This window comes from Zootermopsis nevadensis, unplaced genomic scaffold (genome assembly GCF_977971745.1).
Source record: "Zootermopsis nevadensis isolate Lab colony 2312 unplaced genomic scaffold, Znev_1.0 Znev_ptg000003l, whole genome shotgun sequence".
In the NCBI taxonomy this organism is placed as follows: domain Eukaryota; kingdom Metazoa; phylum Arthropoda; class Insecta; order Blattodea; family Termopsidae; genus Zootermopsis; species Zootermopsis nevadensis.
In genome coordinates, this window is record NW_028259135.1 from 3,277,867 (window position 1) to 3,294,156 (window position 16,290).

General features: G+C 37.4%; 1 protein-coding gene across 2 annotated transcripts in view; it reads left to right on the forward strand.

Moving 5' to 3' along the window:
• Positions 1 to 16,290, forward strand: part of LOC110840995 (CCN family member 2) — a 230,268-nt gene that overhangs the window by 33,245 nt on the left and 180,733 nt on the right. The window contains exon 1 of one of the 2 annotated variants that reach the window (XM_087361321.1): positions 12,005 to 12,221. The exons of the other annotated variant lie outside the window; for it this stretch is intronic. The gene's annotated coding sequence lies outside the window, so the exon portion shown is untranslated. Of the gene's footprint in view, positions 1 to 12,004; positions 12,222 to 16,290 lie in introns of those variants that run through there. 2 annotated transcript variants of the gene reach the window in all.

The window sequence follows — 16,290 nt, forward strand, 5'->3', positions numbered from 1 at the left end:
TCCACAGGAGCCTCGTTGTTTATAACATTCTCTTTGAGAGTCAGATTAAAGCATCTTTGTACCGCCATTGAAACTGAGTTCAGAAGTGGCTGGAACAAACCGGTGAGTCATCAAGGGTACACAATTACGAACGGGACAAAACCCTGATGATTGTATTTTACTAGTACGCGGTTCGAATCGCGATAAGAAACAGAAATTTATTCAGTCTCGTCAGTCTCATATCGAGATTCAACTTCAAATAGGTCACAACCACCTCCTTTCGAATCCCTCCATCCCCATATCGTATCTGAATTTGATACATTGTAGTTAAAGTAATATCATATGAAAGATTGGTCCTTATTGCAGATCTTTAAGTCACAACCTTCATTGATCAGAACTAATATCATTCCTACCTCAGGAATTCGCAAGGTCGAAATGTTTATATTTTTTATCGAAGGACGATAATGCGTACATTGTTAGAGAAATCGTCTGAATACGGCGTTTATGAATGCAATGCTTGGCAAATAGTTCTATGTGAGCAACGCTTGACAGACAGTTCTGTGCTAGCAATGCTTGAGAGACAATTCTGTGCTAGCAATGCTTGAGAGACAGTTCTGTGCTTGCAATGCTTGAGAGACAGTTCTGTGCTAACAATGCATGAGAGACAGTTCTGTGCTAACAATGCATGAGAGAAAATTCTGTGCTAGCAATGCTTGAGAGACAGTTCTGTGCTAGCAATGCTTGAGAGACAGTTCTGTGCTAGCAATGCTTGAGAGACAGTTCTGTGTAAGCCAGTGGTCCCCAACGCGGTGCCCGCGGACGCCATGGCGCCCGCCAAGGCTTTTTTTTGGGTGCCCTCGTTGTTACGGAAAGAGGTTATACTGAATAATGAAGGCCGTTCAACCACGAACATTATAAAATCAAAGCACAGATCTCAACTTACTAATGCCCATCTTGACGATTGTTTGCGAGCAGCAACATCATCCTACACTCCCAAATTTGAAAAACTGGCCGATGAAATGCATCACACTAACTTCCCACTTGAGTAATAATAATTGTACTTATAAAACTACGTATTTTTGATTGCGTGGTTTCTTGTATCGTTAAACGTCGTGTTGTTTTGTGTATTATTTGTTGTCCATATCTTATTTGTCCAGAGAAAAGAAAATTTGAAGATTTCTGTCTTCTGGGTTATTGCGCTGTGTAGTCTGGTCGATGTTAACCAACGTTTCAGAGGTCATACTGCCTCCGTCATCAGGGCGATGAATATTCATCGCCCTGATGACGGAGGCAGTATGACCTCTGAAACGTTGGTTAACATCGACCAGACTACACAGCGCAATAACCCAGAAGACAGAAATCTTCATATTCACCGCTGTGAGAACCTCAAGTCTTACAAAAGAAAATTTGGCTTTGTTAATTGGTTGGTACCCGCCACGATCTCGTAAACTCTCAAATGTGCCCGTAGGCACAAAAAGGTTGGGGACCGCTGGTGTAAGCGATGCTGACAGACAGTTAGTTCCATGTGAGCAGAGCGTGACAGTTCCTGCTCGGCCACGAAACTGAGTCCGGAATTCTACTCCCCTTCTTTCTCCAGTGAACCTCGATGAACCTCCAACGGCCGTAATTTAAGCCGCTGAAGTGATCTGTAGGGACACCGCTTACTGAAGTAACATGACACATGATGTGACACGTAACACATGAGTGACCCTTGTTTTCAAGCTGAACCAATGTAAACAAAAAGTCGAAGCCCTTCCTGAACTAACATGCCTCGAACATCACACTATCATGCCACGTCACTCATTCGTGTCATAAACAAGAGTCTAACATGTTTTGTTCTGAGTCACTTGTCATGTCGGGTTGTATATTTTTATGTTCTGAGGTGTTTTCTGATTCATTTTAACTATTTTAAAGGACGTTACACTTAAAGTATAATTCTTCAACAACGAAGAACGACCCAGAATTTAAAGTATGTTTTGTATTTATTAATGAAATTGCACTAATTAATTTCGCATATATTTGTTTAAATGCTTGTATATTGCATTATATTTTACATTTAAATAACAAAGGGGGGTCACATTTGCCAAGTTTTCTGTGTAACAATATTTGGCCATGAACGTACATCCAACGTATCACTGAATGTTTGTATAAAATGTGATAGATTTGCGTATTTTTACTATCGTAAGTCGAGAATTGCTTAAACTAGGGGTTCTCAGACATTTTCGCTGGCTTAGCACTAATTATAATTTAACACATTAAATGTACTACTAACCAAATTCATTCAGGGAAAACTTACTTATGTTAATGTTATCTTTTGATTCTCTTACTTAGTTAGCTTAACATTCAACATTGGCTCGCGTACCACTAGTGGTAGCCTGCCATAGGTTGAGAAACGCTGGCTTAAACCACTCTTACAACTTCTATGCCATCTGTCGGAAGTATAAACCCTGGGTGCACTTGCATATGACTACCTAAATTTCGTACAAAATAAAACCTAGCAAATGAAAATTAATTATTTGGTTTTCCGTCAAATCACAATGTATTTAAAATAAGATAATTAAAATAATTAAAATGTCATTCTGTGTTCTATATCGAATAATCGATTTACAATTGGAACATTTACAACACGTTTCGGTTTTATTAAACCATCATCAGGTGTAAAATTATATTAATAAATTTAAAACTCAATTACAATTTTTTAAAATTTTTTCGTAGTGTAGTTTTTTGGAGGTCGTGTCCAGATATTTTCATATAATGGATCAACTTTATTGTTTGAAGTGATGCTTTTGATGTTTACATCGGTCAGAGATGAAATAGTAGACAACGCATAATGTGTCTGGAGGTGATCCAGAAGTATTACCGTATCCGAACAAGGTTTATTACTAGCAAGTTTATGATCAAGACGTAATAGTATCTATATGTAATAATGTACCTTTTCGGAAGTTTCAGACGATCATTGAAACTGTGATGAACAGAAAGGGAAGCGATTTTTATACAGACTGTACATTTCTAGCCGTGATTCATGTGCAGTTTCGTAAAATTCCGTATATAATGAAAATATAAACGGAAAATCACGAAATATACGCGATATTCTTTGCAGATCCTTTACGGTGTTACCTGATAAGAATAAAAGACAAACGACGCCTTTTCGTCGCGGTAGCTCATACAGGATAATCAAGTTTTGTTTCATGGCGTAGAACAGAGACGAAAATTGATGTGGAAAATTGAATTCTGGTTGCGTGCCGCAACAGACGCCCGCGAGATGAGTGGGGAAATCCCGTCTTCCAGGGCCTACCGGGTGTTTAAAAATCTCTAAGTCAGTAATCTTAAACAGTACCTCAGTTTGCCACGTCATAGGCTTACAGTTGGTAAATTTGAAACATAAGCATAAACACAACATAACATTATAAACTCAACTCTGTCAACAAGTCGTCTTTTCTTAACAAAAACGTGAGTAAATTTTCTGATGAAACAAAACATTCATTATATATTAAATCTTGTCCGTCTAATCACAATAAATTCTTATTAAATATTAAAATATTACAATAATTAACATTTAAAATATTAAATGATGTTCTTTATCATTTAATATTTTAAATATGTATTAAATCTTGTCCGTCTAATCACAATAAATTTTTATTAAATATTAAAATATTACAATAATTAACATTTAAAATATTTAAAATATTAAATGATGTTCTTTATCATTTAATATTTTAAATATATATTAAATCTTGTCCGTCTAATCACAATAAATTTTTATTAAATATTAAAATATTACAATAATTAATATTTAAAATATTAAATGATAAAGAACATCATTTAATATTTTAAATATTTTAAATGTTAATTATTGTAATATTTTAATATTTAATAAAAATTTATTGTGATTAGACGGACAAGATTTAATATATACTTATTATATCACAATATGACGCAACTTTACCATCTTAAAAACATTTATTGTTTGCCCACTTAGTAAATAGATAAGTGAAGCAATATTTGCATTTGTTTTGCGGGAAAAAATGATAAATCTGTAATAACCACCAAATTTACGTGATGAAACCGCAAGCATATACTTTATTAAAAAAGAATTCTAAAAGAATCAATAATATAAACTCGACTGGCTACCCAAGATAAACCTATATCAGAGAGTAACACGTAATTTGGTGTCAAATCTGAACCTCGGGAAACAATACTTTAAACGAACCCAAGAATTATTTATTTCTATTTCTTGTTTTATACTCACCCGGTGGGAAAAGCTCCTCTATCCTGTACCGAGCTCCGTCTTATAACAGTTTCTGCACCCAAATTAAATCCAACAGGCAAAGAGATTGCTCTTGAGATGAAGTCGAGGGTAGGATGTTTAAAGGTACGTGGATATGGTGCGGCGGACGTGGCTGAGAATCCTCCGACGTTCATTAGATCTCCAGCTTGTCTGACAGTAGCTGGTATCTTCAGGTGCAGTGTTGTTACATACTAAGAATACTCTCCTCATCCAAACGCTAGTTCGTATATTTAAAGATGTCGGAAAGAGGACACAAAATAAAGAAGATAAGAGGAAAGACTATATCGATGAAGAAGTAAAGACAGTAAAGACCGCTTAGTGTACTCAAATGTAGTAAAGAGTAATTTAAGTAATTGTAATTATATTTGTTTAAATCTTGTCAGTCTAATCACAATAAAATTCCTATTAAATATTAAAATATTGCTATAATTAACATTTAAATATTAGAACATCACTTTTCACACGTGTGAAAAGTGATGTTCTAATTGTAAATCGAACATTTCGATAGAGAACATCATTTTAATATATTTTAAATATTTAAATGTTAATTATAGCAATATGTTAATATTTAATAGGAATTTTATTGTGATTAAACTGACAAGATTTAAACAAATATATATTTATCACAATATGACGCAACTTTATCATCTCATAATTGTAATTATTTATATGTTCATGGGGTCGCTGGGACCTTGGGTTCGAATCCCACTCAAGCCATGGATGTTTGTCCGCGTTGTTCTGTGTCCTGTGTACAGGTAGAGGCATTGCGACGGGCCGATCCCTCATCCAAGGAGTCCTACCGAATAACCATAGATCAAGCAAGGCACTTGAAGAACGGGTCGTTCCCAGTATTCCAGTATATGTTCATAACCTCATGCACTCATGTGAGATTCGATTATGTTTTTTCGATTTTGACACCTGTTAATATTTTTTTTTCCAAATTCAGCCCCTCCCAGAAAATGGAACGCCGTCTAACATAAGCCACAACCAAAAAGTTAATTTTTTGGTAGCACGAACCCCCAAATTTCTGCTTTCCTCACGATGAAAATATCTTAAGTTTAGTGATAATGAATCACTTACAGAGACTCTATAGAATAAACACTGATATTTGCCGATTTACCATTTAGAATTTTAATATTTTAAGCTTGTCTTATGGATACTAGAGAACCAACTAGCTTCATGTGTCTTAATTACTAATTATTCCATATAGATATCCGACTTGTTGCTACAGAAACATGGTTCTCCATTTTGTTAAGTTGAGGTTGCTTTTGTTACACTGTCTTGGCATGCACATGTGTTCGTCCGTGTGTCAGTCTGTCCTCGTCAATTTCTTAACCAACTAAAGGGTTTTCACGAAACGTGGAATGAATTTCATTCCATTTTGTACATTGTAACTTTCTATCCAATATTCTACCAACATATTACGACATACGAAAGTTTCATGTGAGATCCCAGGTTGTCACAGCTGTGGTGTTTGAAGATCTTACTGCCTCCATCATCAGGGTGATGCGGACGCGGAAAAGTTGGGGGCAGATATAAGAGCAGACTGGCCGACCCAAGGAGAGAAACGCTGGGGAAAACTGAGGGTAGACAGAGCAAGGACGCCAATGGGAGGAATGGTGACGTCAGGCAGGCCGGAATGACGAAGGAGAGCGAGACGCATGGAAACACAATGGAGATAGGAAGGAACAAATTAGCATAAGAAAATTTAAATAGAATAAAAGAAGGAAATAAACATGCGCTATAAATAACGAGGAAACAAAGATAAAAGCCTAGGAAAGGAAGATGAAGTCCTTTTTAGGGCTGACAGTAAAAAGCAAACAAGAATAAACCAATTAAATCAAGGATATAGAAACAAACGGGGAATACTAAAGGGGGATATAAAGTAATTGGAATGAAACCCAAAGATTAGGAAGGGTTTGGAGAGAGGAAATACGAGGCGCGTCCCAAAAGTAACTTTCCCACTCGTCCCACAGCTAGCAAACCTTATATTGAGCGAAGCGACTGTGCGTACGTGATAGAGCAATGACGTAGCATGGCGCATGCACTAACGGTACTTCCCGCGTTCTCACAGTAGCATCGTTGCAGCTGTTGAAGATGGAGGTTCTTATTCCAGCTCCCGCCGACTGTGAAGTGCGGTCAGTGATAACGCTAGGCCGCACACGGCTCGACGGACAGCAAGTCTCCTGCAGGAGTTCAGCTGGGAGGTGTTTAATCATTCACCCTACAGCCCGTACCTCGCTCCCAGTGATTTCCATCTTTTCCTACACTTCAAGAAATTCCTGTCCGGTCAGCGTCAGCGTTTTGAGAATGACAGAGGCGCGGAGATGGTTGTCACACAGTGGTTCCAATCCCAGGTGGCAGACTTCTACGACACAGGTATTCAAAAGTTGGTCCCACGGTATGACAAATGTCTCAATTCCGGTGGCGAATATGTTGAAAAATAGCTGGACACTTGCTGTATCTGTTGCAATAAATATTTCCATGAAATTGTGTTTTGTTTCTGTAAACGGCCCCAGGGAAACTTACTTTGAGGACGCTCCTCGTAAGTGACCATGGCCGGGTCAGTGTCCTGAAGAGGACAGCGTGTGACCGCGTCTTCCTAATCGCTAATTCATTTATTCACCACTATCTCAGTCAGTTTTTCATTCATTCACTTCTCCAGTAACTTACTACTGTCTCCTTTCATTCAGTCACAATCTCGAACATTGACAAAAAAACAATTTAACTTTGTCCGTTTGAACTGTCCTGTTTACGGTTGCGTCAGGATTTCTTGTGATACGATTGTCTGCTCTGATGGACTGGTTTTAAAATCGTGGCGTCTAACTTAAGTTTATGGTAACCTGACCTGAAGAAATCCAGACTGAGGCCAATCGTGACTTGCACGATGATTAGAATATTGAATTTGAAGGGCAGGAAAATGGCTCTGCTTTGAGCGAAGTGGTAAAAGACATTATGGAAACATGAAACGGTCCTGGTTGTGAAATGGAGAGGAGCAGAATGGAATGGGATATAAAGTAGAATAAAAGGCGGAATGGATAATGCCTTGCCTCATTTAATAAAATGATATCCGAGTCAAAGGTTTCGACACGTCTCGTGTTACAGGGCAGGATAAACGGCGTCCTTAGAGAATGCACACGGTTCTGTTCGAAGGGAGAAAAGAATATTTTTACTGTGACTTCAAACGTTTAGATTTTAATATAATCTCTGGTATTGGAGCATTCCCATTGCGCATTAATGTTACTACTGTTCTTAACATTTCTCAGCACGTTTACTGTTTTATAAAGTATGAAACGTTCGTATTTATTGCCGAGGCTAAGAATGAATAGGAGCTATACCACCTCTCTCCCAAATCTCCTACATAACATATAACGGGACAACTTTACTTTTTAATATGTGGCTATACGTTTCTACATGAATGTATCATCTTCAGATGGTTATACTTCTTTATTAAATTTGCTGTGGGTGCCATTATACGTCCGTAAATAATACATTTATATCATAATTTCATCAAAGAAATCCATTTGCGAAATTAGCGTTTTATGGTGTTATACAGCAGAGATTCGACAGTAACTATTATGACGTTAAGTCGACACTATAGTCCAGTTCACATCACCACAGGCCATTCTCGTATGGGGACTGTGATCTTCATGTCTATGACGTCGTTTCGGAGGATCTTTGGTGTCTAACCACCTACAAGACCACAAGCTATCAGAAGCCCAAAAACCACGATTAACATCTTCACCGCCGAGAAAACCTCATCTCATAGACCGTCAACTTCTGTACTGGGTTGTTGATCTTGTGTCTCGAAATTGAATTCAGTGACGTGTGTTTGTAAACACAGTGGAAATTTTAAGGTTCCTGACGCTGATGCATTAAGCTATTATGCAGAATTGTATTCACCGTATATGACTTTAATTAAAACCACAATGTTTCGATAGTTGGTTGTTCTTCTGTCTTCAGGTCGGCTGAGAATATTGTAATCTATTGAACTAGTCTGAGGTTGATCTAGCTGCAGATAGGGTCCAACTGAACATGGGTTTCTCTGAGATGGTAAAGTTGCGTCATATTGTGATATATATATATATATATATATATTATTTAAATCTTGTCCGTCTAATCACAATAAATTCTTATTAAATATTAAAATATTACAATAATTAACATTTTAAATATTTAAAATATTAAATGATGTTCTTTATCGAAATATTCGATTTACATTAGACCATCATGAAAGATCATTACAATAATTAACATTTAAAATATTTAAAATATTAAATGATGTTCTTTATCGAAATATTCGATTTACATTAGACCATCATGAAAGATCATTACAATAATTAACATTTAAAATATTTAAAATATTAAATGATGTTCTTTATCGAAATATTCGATTTACATTAGACCATCATGAAAGATCATTACAATAATTAACATTTAAAATATTTAAAATATTAAATGATGTTCTTTATCGAAATATTCGATTTACATTAGACCATCATGAAGAATGATCTTTCATGATGGTCTAATGTAAATCGAATATTTCGATAAAGAACATCATTTAATATTTTAAATATTTTAAATGTTAATTATTGTAATATTTTAATATTTAATAAGAATTTATTGTGATTAGACGGACAAGATTTAAATAATATATGGGTTTCTCTTTCTACAGCTCACCTGAAGGAAGTAGGCGACTATGGAAACATTATGATTTATTTGAAAAAAAAAACATAATGGATAAAATCTATCAGAAAAAGTATGTGTGTGGTATTAGAAATATGGTAATTCTTTATTTTTTCTCGTGTTGCATATACTTCGTAACTTAGTACGAATACACGATTAGACAACAAAATTACAATAACATGGAGTTAAGAGGAAAATAAATACAGGAAAGGGTTTTATTATTCAGTCGAAGAAGAAACTTTGTGTAGATACTTCCCGCAACAAAAATATTAAGGTGTAGCGAACAATGGTTCTGCCATTTTTGTGTGAACATAAATGAAACACTTGTTTCTACTTTGAATGAAGCACTTGGATGAAGTAAATTGCTGTGATTTTGTTTGAATGCTGTTAACTTAGGACAACGCTGTTCTACTTCTTGCAAACTGTCTCATAATGCTCAATTAAGTACACACTTCTAGATTTCTAATTTAATCTTATTTGATTCGTGATGTGTAACGCTGTACTTTGGACATTTAGGCTTAGACTCTCTGTAGAACGAGTGCTTTGAGCTGGTGTCATTAAAATACAGCGTTTCAACAGAATGTTTCCAACTATCTTCAGAAGTTGTTTCCAACAAACTTTTGTTAATGGCTATGGTCTCTGGAACGAGACTATAGCTTCTACGTTAGTACGAGTTTCAAAGCTCTTCACCAGCCTTATTCCAAATAGAATTATCTTTCGTAAGCTTTCTCTCGCGTCTAATACATTTTCCTCTTCTACAAATCAAATACGAAAGTTTTTTTTTCTGGTTAATGTCTAGAAGCGTACATTGAACTGAGGTTTTCTTCTGAAAATTTTGTTCCTTGTAGGGTTAACCATCGCCGTTATGTACCCCACACCCTGCGTTGCAACCACTTCAATCATCCATGTCTGCCTGTCTGTATTTCTTTCGTAGGAGCTAAGATATTATTCAGACATTTCATTCGATTTTGTATACAGCCTAGGTTCTCCATTCGAAATATCATCACTAAATAATCTCAGAATAAATAAAAAGTTTATCTTATACGAGGCGCGTCCCAAAAGTAAGTTTCCCTGGGGCCGTTTACAGAAACAAAACACAATTTCATGGAAATATTTATTGCAACAGATACAGCAAGTGTCCAGCTATTTTTAAACATATTCGCCACCGGAATTGAGACATTTGTCATACCGTGGGACCAACTTTTGAATACCTGTGTCGTAGAAGTCTGCCGCCTGGGATTGGGACCACTGTGTGACAACCATCTCCGCCTCTCTGTCATTCTCAAAACTCTGACGCTGACCGGACAGGAATTTCTTGAGGTATAGGAAAAGATGGAAATCACTGGGAGCGAGGTCCGGGCTGTAGGGTGAATGATTAAACACCTCCCAGCTGAACTCCTGCAGGAGACTTGCTGTCCGTCGAGCCGTGTGCGGCCTAGCGTTATCACTGACCGCACTTCACAGTCGGCGGGAGCTGGAATAAGAACCTCCATCTTCAACAGCTGCAACGATGCTACTGTGAGAACGCGGGAAGTACCGTTAGTGCATGCGCCATGCTACGTCATTTCTCTATCACGTATGCACAGTCGCTTCGCGCAATATAAGGTTTGCTAGCTGTGGAACGAGTGGGAAACTTACTTTTGGGACGCGCCTCGTATATACATTTTTATAAAGCCTTTAACACTTGTTTCTTCAGAAACATGTAACAAGGATTTTTGCCCAAGGATAGCAACGTCTCATTACGATCTGTGAAAGGGAGTGAAGGCATGTCTTCTCGCTCTAGAGATGGAATTATTTGCAGAGGGATTGGAAATGATGAATGAAGACTTGGGCGGGTGACAGGCTATTTCTGAGGTGTAATTGAATTCTCGTCTGCAAGAGCCACACCGTCTTAATCAATTGAATCGGACAGAAACAAATCCGTCTCTCCCATAGACTTGAAACGAGGTAGACACGAATACGTTCAGAACTCAAACCTAGATCAAATCTGTTTTCCCTCCTTCAGATCCTATTTCACGAACTGATTCCATGAAGTAGAATCTTCCTTCAGAAGTTGCCGACTTTCACGTGATCCAAGGCTCATCACCAAGGTCACAAGAAGCAGTCATCGGACACTGTCGTAATCCAGAATTCAGTCCGTATATTTTCACAGCGTTTCTCTAAGATGAATTTTAATACCAGGACCCCCAATAGGTCTTTTCAAGTTTCCCGGTTAAAATATTATATACTTTTCTTATTATATGCTTTCTATATGCCTTGCCCATCTCATACTCTTCATTTGCTTACCATGGTAATATTTGGTGTAGGGCAGAAAATTGTTTGAGATTTTTAAGTGAACTGCCCCTTAAAATTTCCCCACAACAAACTCACGTAATAATTTACTTATAAAATGTACTATCCCCACCAGTTTCATGCATATCGGCAGGGTGGATTTGGCGCTAATACTTACTAACAGACGGATGAACACAAACAAACACGTGCTTTTTCGAGGCGCGCAAAAGTTCAGGCTTGTATCCGGCTGAAAGACTTTCCTAATTTAATTAAAATCGGTCAGCTGGTTAAGGTATCTGGACGGACAGACTCATGGAACACCTCCACGGACTTGGTAGCGTCTACTTGACAGTGCATTGGGAAGTAGGTAAGACAGCGCGCTTTCTTAACGACGGGACCAGATGAGTAATAAGATTCCCATTCCTTCCGCTTTAACCTATTTTACCAACTGAACGGGCTTGAATTTCCTTGTGACAATGACACTAATTCCTGTGTTTGCTTGGAACCAAACCCCTGTCCGTCGGCATTCAACTACTCTCAACCTCTGTCGTGTTATTGTATCACAAATTCCAAGAAACGTATTCTAAAGGTATTGACTGATTCTGCTATATCCTCTGCAGTTCTCCTCCCGCTACAACTGGCCCTTTACGTCATATTTGTGACTGTCACGTTTACATTGCAAATGGTCAGGCGTTACCTCACCCCTCTGACGGCAAACTGTCGTACTGAGCCAAACGTCGGCCACAAAGTGAGCATAGATCACAGTACAAGTTGACAATAATGGCGGTAAAGAGTGGTAACGTGTGTGTTATTTCATGAACGTAAGAACATATTACAACTGGTGTGGTAGTGACATAACAGTGTTTAAAATGCCTTAGTTTCGAAGTGTCTTCAAACGTTACATCTGTGTCAACAGGTGACTTAAAACATTATTAATACTAATATAATATTCGTTTCTAGCTAGGCTTCTGATCTACAAGGATAAACAGAAGTTCAGGTATGTTGTTACACATGTCTAGCGTCGTTTATATTTATGCTGCAAATTAATGTACGTTGACAGAGGACAGATTAACTGTACAGTGTGGAATATGTACAACTGATGTTTAATATAACAGGAGAGGTAAACAACAGAATGGTTTACTGCGTTCGGGACAGGTTATGGCAGTTTAAGTAAACAAAACTTACACGAATACGGAATAGAAATAATCTGAACTGTGTATAGTGTATGTATTCCGTTTTAGAAATCGGCACTTTTCAGTAAGTTGATAATAATAAATTTAGGCATTTTATCAAGAGTTGCAGTTGCGAAATTCTGAACGCGTCTCGTTACAGCTAACATCAGTCACTGCCCTAATGATATGACTCTGTATCAGTCTGTGTCATTGGTTAGTAGTACTGCAGACATCTGAGACACAGTGACTGCTACCGGGCGTATAAAAACGGGCGTCTGTTCCGGAAGCCATAATATTGGTAGGTTAAATATAACCGCCAATTTTTACTAATTCCGGTCTCAAGCTAAAGATTCAATATTTATTCCTCTGTTATCCACATAAATGTGAATTTTATTTAAACATATATTCACTTTTAATCCAAGTTATAAAACAATGATACGTAAGTAGCTATACGCATGAAAGTTAACAATTATTTAAAAAAATGGGGAATTTAGGGTCACTTATAATTCGAAAGTTTGATTGTCGCCATAAAATATCAAACAGGGTCGCAACTTTGACATGCTTTCTGCAAGGCATTAATTTTAAATATTCGTCTACACTGCCAAGGTCATTGCTTTCCTCCGCGTAACGAAAATAACTCCCCTCACAAGGCAGTGACTTCCCGGCCAGCTACAAACGCGTTATATGAGTCCGTTCACAGTGTGTGTGGACTAATTCTTGTGGTATTCTGATTATAACATGATAAAATGGGGTTTAGAGACTAGAATTAAGGCCCCAATTGCCATGATAAAATAATTATAAAACTTTAGTAAGTGTTCGAGGAAAGGCAGTGTAAGAAATCAGTATGTAATCATGATGACGAAATGAGTCATGAACATGGTAAGGACAGACGAGTGTCTCTTGTATCTATTTATGTAATTAGTAAATTGTGACGTATTAAGGATGGGCGGGTTGTGAAAAATATACGCTTGACTAATTCGTAGAAGGTGATGGATCGAAATTGGACTCGGAGCTACCTTAGTCGCTTTGTTGTGGGAGGTGATCCAGAGTGTTACAACTTATCGGCTGTACAAAATATTTCTACGTATGCTGATTAAAGAAACCAATCACAAGAAATAGACGTAGATTCGAGGATTAAATTAAACTGGATCTTAAAGAAACGAGATGTGAAGACGTGATAATGTAAGGCTGTTGATTGATTCATGTGTCTAAGGTGTGGGTTTAGTGTCGGAATTTTGTCAACACGGTAATGGAATTTTAGAATTTCATTAACTACCAGGAATTTCTCGGAGACTCTTAGCTTCGAAAAATGATTGCCACGTGTAGTTAATTCAGTTTTCCAAACACGATTTTGCATGCGTCTAGATAAGAATCTGATGTTGAAAATCTGCTGACATTTATAACAGTTACACATCTACTAGCGTAGAAAACACTTTAAAACCTTTTATCTCTTTAATTTGAACTTGAAATTATTTTTTTTAGATGTGGTGTAGGTTATGTTATATAATATAATATAATAATATAATATAATATAATAATATAATATAATAATATAATATAATAATATAATATAATAATATAATATATTATTATAGGTTATGTTATATGAAATACGATATTGATAGTACCCACACATTTCTACCATTATTAACCCGTTAAATACGACGCTTAACACTTTGAAAATCAGTTCCTACCTCAACGAAAACACTTCGCGACTCCATTTCGAAGATAAACTGATTATTTATATTTAGGGAAATGTCCGTTGATTATCCCGGGAATCACACGAACCCACAAATACTCTCTGTGGGAAAAAATTCATAGTTCGTGAGAGCTGTAACAGGCGTTACATATATATAGTGAGTGACCACTTTAAAATGTTTTAAATTCAAGCCTGGGATACAATTAAATTCGCCATCACTTTTATGTAGACCTCTCGTGAACAAATTGAATTGAATACATCACAGAGTTTAGGGTATAAAACATATGGACGTTCTTTCCCATGAGGCGTTCTTTATTTTACGCAGAAAGCATAATTTTTCCCTCTTGAAAAGAAACGAAACTGACCAATTTTTTAATACAAATGGTTGTCTTTCAAATCAACTTATATCCCAGGAATTAAAGTGAACGCGAATGACCGATTCATTGATGACATCTGTTCTTCGTGGAGAATAGAGGTAATTCTGGAGAGATATGGATGGAAGTTGCCGTGAGAGAAAGACGGAGATAGGAGAGAAATAGAAGTGTGATGTGTCTTGAGGGACTGAATATCATCACGAAACTCTGCAGCAGTAAGATCAGATGTCTGTTGAAGTAAGAAAAACGTTGATCTCGCCAAAGTGTAGGAAACAATTCGTTAGATGCTGGCAGGTTATAAAACTAGCCTCGTGGATTTGCATGCAATGGTCGAAGGTCATGCTAACGCTGTTAATGCATATCAAAACGTAATCTGAATATATGCGGGAGAATCGATTACTCTCTGGACATGCATTCGAGTATTCGATTTGACTTAATCGGTTTCCTTGGCATCGTTGCCACACCAGATACAATGTTATATTCTTCCAGCGTCGCGGTCGGGTGTTTGTGACTCGTGTTTCGTGTTTTGGGAGGCCGTAGATTCAAATCTCGGCTTGGCCAATAGCAATTTTGTGTCGGGGTTTAATCCCGCAGCCAGAAATCCTTATCTTGAGGCGCTGAAACCTTGCCCAAGTGTTGTAGTAAGGGCAGTGTCTTCTGAAAGATCTCTCCTCTATAGATGACGTCCCTCAGGATTTGTGATTATATGAACTTCACTTGTGACAATCCGTTGCGTTATATACAACAGATTGTTTTTATTTTTAAACTGGATCACTATATAAATCAAGATGGTATAAAGATTTCTGTCTTCTGGGTTATTGCGCTGTGTAGTCTGGTCGATGTTAACCAACGTTTCAGAGGTCATACTGCCTCCGTCATCAGGGCGATCATCGCCCTGATGACGGAGGCAGTATGACCTCTGAAACGTTGGTTAACATCGACCAGACTACACAGCGCAATAACCCAGAAGACAGAAATCTTCATACTCACCGCTGTGAGAACCTCAAATCTTACAAGATGGTATAGTTTGCGATTATATGTGTATTGCCATCTGCATGCACCGCTGAGACCAATACCAACCTTACAGGAAGAGATGCGAGGTTGGAAAGAGAAATTTCTCCCGGAAAAAAATACCGGAATTTTGGGAGGTAATAAAGTGGAAGGTAAAATTGGGAATATTGGGAATTGTATAGGTTTTCTCATTAGCAAGTTGGATAGACTGTTTTGTTGTTACCAGTTTACTGTTTACGCTTAATTTTCCCAGTTCAGTCAAACGAGTTGTTGGAAGTAACCTATCTGCGATTAAGGTAGGTGTTAATTTGTGTGTATGCATGTACTCAGATTACTGTGACGCTGGGAACGATCCGTTCTTCAAGTGCCTGAGCACTGCGGGTCCCAACTTTTCGTTGGCTTCATCTATGGGCATTCGGTAGGACTCCTTGGACGAGGGATCGGCCCGTCGCAGATTAAAATTCCATGAAAACTATTTCTTTTAAAATTTATAAATTACTTTAAAAACTTAAAATTTCAGAGCGACAATTGTTTTATTCCAGAAATAAAATATTTGTTCATCCCCGTCTTCCTATTTATTAAAGGGTTCCCCCCCCCACCCCCAATTCTTTTCATGTTTTTATTCCTCACGATTAAAAAGTTTCTATAATTTTATATCTCTTCGACGCAAACGTTTATGTGCCAACAGGAAGGCGTGACCTGAGTCGTCGAAGGGAAATTTGGAGCGAACAATTGGTGTTGCCTCGTAACGGGATGAAGACGTGCTCGTATATTGGCCAATGACGTTCAGAAATAACTGTTTCAGGTTTC